This window comes from Nematolebias whitei, chromosome 3 (genome assembly GCF_014905685.2).
Source record: "Nematolebias whitei isolate Nwh7 chromosome 3, NemWhi1, whole genome shotgun sequence".
Lineage (NCBI taxonomy): Eukaryota > Metazoa > Chordata > Actinopteri > Cyprinodontiformes > Rivulidae > Nematolebias > Nematolebias whitei.
The window spans coordinates 35,408,093-35,413,417 of NC_056500.1; the positions used below are offsets into that span (position 1 = coordinate 35,408,093).

The 5,325-nt window shown below is 38.6% G+C and overlaps 1 protein-coding gene across 1 annotated transcript in view; it reads left to right on the forward strand.

Annotated features, from left to right (window-relative positions):
- Nucleotides 1–5,325, forward strand: part of gucy1b1 (guanylate cyclase 1 soluble subunit beta 1) — a 48,846-nt gene that overhangs the window by 30,881 nt on the left and 12,640 nt on the right. The gene's annotated exons all lie outside the window — the stretch shown is intronic.

Below are 5,325 nucleotides of genomic sequence, written 5' to 3' on the forward strand. Positions count from 1 at the left end.
AGCAGTTTAGCATGAAGCAGTTTAGTATGAAGCAGTTTAGCATGAAGCAGTTTAGCATGACAGAGTTTAGTATGAAGCAGTTTAGCATGAGACAGTTTAGTATGAAGCAGTTTAGCATGACAGAGTTTAGTATGAAGCAGTTTAATTTGAACCATTTTAATTTGAGCCAGTTTAGTATGAATGAAGCAGTTTATCATGAAGCAGTTTAGTATGAAACAGTTTAGTATGAAGCAGTTTAGTATGAATGAAGCAGTTTATCATGAAGCAGTTTATCATGAAGCAGTTTAGTATGAAACAGTTTAGTATGAAGCAGTTTAGTATGAATGAAGCAGTTTATCATGAAGCAGTTTATCATGAAGCAGTTTAGTATGAAACAGTTCAGCACAAAGCAGTTTAGTATGAATGAAGCAGTTTATCATGAAGCAGTTTAGTATGAAACAGTTTAGTATGAAGCAGATTATTTTGAACCAGTTCAGTTTGAACCAGTTTAGTTTGAACCATTTTTATTTGAACCAGTTTAGTATGAAGCAGTTTAGTTTGCGCCATTTCAGTTTGCACCAATTTAGTTTGAACCAGTTTCAAATAAAGCAGTTTAATTATATCCAGTTCAGTATGAACCAGTTAGTTTGAACCATTTTAATTTGAACTAGTTTAGTTTGAACCTGTTTACCTTGAACCATTTTATTTTGAACCATTTTAGTCTGAACCAGCTTCGTATGAAGCACTTTAATTTGAACCAGTCCAGTTTGAACACCATATTTGGTGTTTTCAGCATCAAATATGAATTTTATAATCTCTATCATCTTTTAGAGATTTAAATCTTCCAAAGTTTAGAGATGATGTCATGAAGGTGTCATGAATATGAAACAGAATATGGAAGTAAAATAACGAGTCCAGCATCAAACCCTCCATCTTCCTGTCACATACTGTAGATCATCATCATGGCCCCTTCCCTTCATCTTCCGTTAGGTTTGGTTCCCATCATCACCTGGGCAGGTGGGAGGAGCCTAACAGGAAGTTAGGGTTACCTGAGCACCGAGAAGCAACACTGGTAACATTTCTAGCGTTGCGTGGTTCGTTTACCACAGCTGGGCTTTCAGATGTCCTTTAAAAATATGTATATATTTTTTCTTACACATTTTACACACATGCTCGTTTTGGCCAGGTCACTGTTCTAAATGAAAATTTAATCTTTCTCCTGGTAAAATAAAGAACTAAAAAATAAAATCAATAAGGCCTTCATGCACACTGATAAGATGAAAAGGACAAGCTTTACTTTGTCTCTGTTATTGGAGTTAAACAGCTTCAGTTGAGTTCAGGTCCTGTCTGATCAAACATAAAGAATGAAGAAGTTGAAAAGCTTGAGAAATAAACTTTTATCTTTGAAGAGCGTCATTAATTTTCTCCAACAAGCAGTCTTTTAAGGGACAGTAACTCAAGCAGAGACCTCGACGTCAGAACTGGCAGAGACGTTAAAGTAGATTTGACCAAAAAAAAAAAAAAAAGTTTTAAAAACAAACCGGGTTCACATGGAGTAAAGACGTTTATCACGAGTGGTTCTTACTCGGCTGTCATCCTCAATTTGTTTAAAGCCTTTTAGGGGCATTACATTTCAAAAGACGTCCTCGCTGCATGAAGGATCTCAGAGACAGTTTGGGTCCATTGAAGACAAGTCTGTCCTCTTTATGGAAAGTTGTTGCACTTTCAGGATGAGGTCAGTATTTGTAGAATCCAGTAACGTAAGTGTTTGCGTTTTAATATTATTGGGTCAAGCTTTTCCCAGTACCTCAGTAAACCTGCTGAGGCTCAGATGTCCCAGCTTTTCACCAGCCTTGAACGCAGCATCATGTTTGTGAAGCTGGAGGTAAGAACGTCTCTAAAGTCACGTTCACAGGCTGCTGATCCGTGCACCGTAGATGACGTGCCTTAAGACGTGATGTCAGCGGGTCAAACACAAAACATCACAAGTAAAGGAAATAAATTAATTTTTACATGAAAAATAAACAAAACAAGAAGTCCAACACCAAAATCTGATGTAAAGCAAAGCTCGGCAGGATCCAGAAAACATTAGAAAAAAATGAAGAACTGACAGTGTGCAGTAATTAACTAGCTGGAAACTAATTAACAAACACTAATATTGATTATGAAACAACTCATTCATCATGTTTGAATCAATCCAGTCATAAATCCAAACCTTCTGTTTTTCTAACATGTTGCAGTTTACCTGAGGTCTGGCCCTATAAATTTAATTAAATTCATTTTATTTTATTTATATAGCGCCAATTCACAATAGAAGACTTCTCAGGGCACTGAACAGAAACATCCATATATAAAAATAATAATTTAACATTATTTATCTGAGGAGCAGACTGCTTTGGGTTTAACTTCATCACAGAACTCTCATCTTGAGCAAGTATGAAGGCGACAGTGGAAAGGAAAAACTCCCTCATGAGGAAGAAACCTTCAGCAGAACCAGGCTCAGGACAAGCGACCATCTGCTTCTACCGGCTGGGTTTCGTAGGAACAGGTACACAATGGCAGGTCAAGAATCACATGTTAAGATAGAAATAATATCAAATGAAAACCATTAAATTTTAGTAATTCATTTAAGGAATGAGGTCAATTTGTCCTCCAGTGGTCTAAACCTATAGCAGCATAACAAGCCAACACTAACTATAGGATTTATCAAAAAGGAAAGTCTTAAGCCCAGTATTAAAACTGGACAATGTGCCAGCCTCACAGACAGAAACTGGAAGTTGGTTCCACAAGAGAGGAGCCTGATAACTGAAAGATCTTCCTCCCATTCTGCTTTTGGAAACTCTAGGAACCACGAGTAAGCCTGCAGTGTGAGAGCAAGGTGCTCTGTTGTGAAAATATGGAACAATAAGATCTGTAATATAAGATGGAGCTAGGTTGTTGAGAGCTTTGAATGTTAGAAGTAAGATTTTGAATTTTATTCTGAATTTGACAGGGGAGAAACTAAAACTGGAGAAAAACTGATGCTGAAGGTTTTATTCTAAAAGGACAGTTTATAACTTAGGGAACCAGTGTGAAAAGAAGACAAAATCAAAATTTACACCTTTCAAATGCTCATGGATGTATTACACTGATGAAAATGACCGTGCTCAGTTGCAACTGCACGCCTCAATGTGTTTTTAACCAAAAAAGGTTCATTTTAGGTTGAAGCAGAAGCTGAAGCGTCGCTCAAACAGCAATGTTTGCACACGTGTTGAGGTCAGGACACTCGTAAAACATTTTAAACCTCAAGACGTTTCCATGTATTTGTCCCTGGTTATATAAAGTTCACAACGACTGTGGAATGTGTGATTTTAATATTTAAATCCTTTTTTTTTTTAACTGAGTAGAAACAAACTCGCCATTCTTGTCAGGTGCATCAATAACACGAACGCTTCGGGAACCGAGCAGATCGTTCTCAGCATGAACAACAAAACATGGACGTTGTTCTTGAAACAATACCTAAAGCTTATTTTAGACATTATTTAGTCAGATTTTACCCAAACAGGAAGCAGAATCAGTTTTGTTAAACACTTTATGTAGTTTCAATTCAAATAAGAAAAAAACGTGTCAAATGACAAGAATTAAACCAATCGTCGTCAATTAAAATCAGCCTGTGGAAGAACACTGAGTTATTCTGGTCCAAAGCCCGGATCAGCGGCGAGGCTTGTGACAGAAAGGACATCTGTTGATTAAACTTTCCTCACTCATGATGTAAATCTGGACTCGTCAGTTTATGAAGTGTTTTATCAGAAAACATTGAGATCTTTATAAAACCTGAGCGCGTGGAGGAAAACAGTTCAGTCAAACTGCAACAACACTTCACGTTATAGTACCTTAAAAAACAACAAGTGAACAGAACGGTGTTTTCTGTAAGGGAGGACGGAAAGATTCCTCGTTACTGTTAGCTGCTCATGTTTAGGTTGCAGGTTTGAAACGTGAATATTTGGTGGATGTAATAAAACGATGAATCAGAAAATTTTCAGTCCTCTTTTACCTTCCTATAAACAAACGTGGCTTGAGAAGAAAACAAGACGTTCGTGGCTGTCCGGATGTAACCAGTCAGGCGTTTTTACTGGAGGCAGAATAAAGGCAGCATGTTGTTTCTGTTTGCACAAACTTTGGAAGGTTTTACTAAATGATTTGTGCAGAAACTAGAATGCAGAAGTACTCAGATGATACTGCAATCGTTGGATATATGCAGGATGGACAGGAGAGGGAGTACAGGACCCTGGTTGAGGACTAGTGTGCTGCAAATCCAACCATCTACAGCTGAACATCAGTAAGACAAAGAAAATGGTAGTGGACTTCAGAAGGTCTGCACTGACCCTGAAGCCAGTCTCAATTGAGGGGGTTGATGTGGAGGGGGTCGGGACCTACAAGTATCTGGGCATACAGCTGGATGACAGGCTGGACTGGTCAGTGAACACAGACTCCCTCTGCAGGAAGGGTCAGAGCAGAGTCTACTTCCTGAGGAGACTTGGGTCCTTCAGTATCTGCAGGAAACTACTGCTGCTGATGTTCTACCAGTCTGTTGGTAGCCAGTGCCTCTTCTGTCCTGTTGTGTGTTGGGGAGGCAGCATTAAGAGGGGACATGCAGGGTGACTTAACAGGCTGGTGAGGAAAACTGGTTCTGTGTTGGGAACGGAGCTGGAGTCCCTTACATCAGTGGTAAAGAAAAGGGTCCTCAGTAAGCTACTATCCATCATGGACAATGCTGAGCAACCTCTGCACGGCTCCATCATGAAGCAGAGAAGCTCCTTCAGAGGTAGACTGCTGTCCCAGCCCTGCTCCATGGACAGATTCAGGAAGCCCTTTGTCCCTAACTGTTTAACTCCTCCCCGTACAGTAAAAATAAAGCCTTGTAAATCTGTGGTACCCTGGAAACTTATGTATGTGTATGTATGTATACATGTACATATGCAGTACGTGTGTATGTATATATGTATATGCTTATATGTGTATGTATGTATACATACTGTATAGGTTAATCATGACTGTATTACTCCCTACCACCTCGTGCATGTGCATATTGCCTTTTTCCAAATTTGTGTATTTTGCTATTTTTATTATTTCATGTTTTTTTCTGTATAATTGGAACATGCTACTGGATGACTCAGATTTCCCCTGGGATTAATAAAGTATTTATATCTATTAGTATCTATCTATTTTTTTTTAGAAAAAAAATCTATCTATCTATTTATCTGTCTGTCTGTCTGTCTGTCTGTCTGTCTGTCTGTCTGTCTGTCTGTCTGTCTGTCTGTCTGTCTGTCTGTCTGTCTGTCTGTCTGTCTGTCTGTCTGTCTGTCT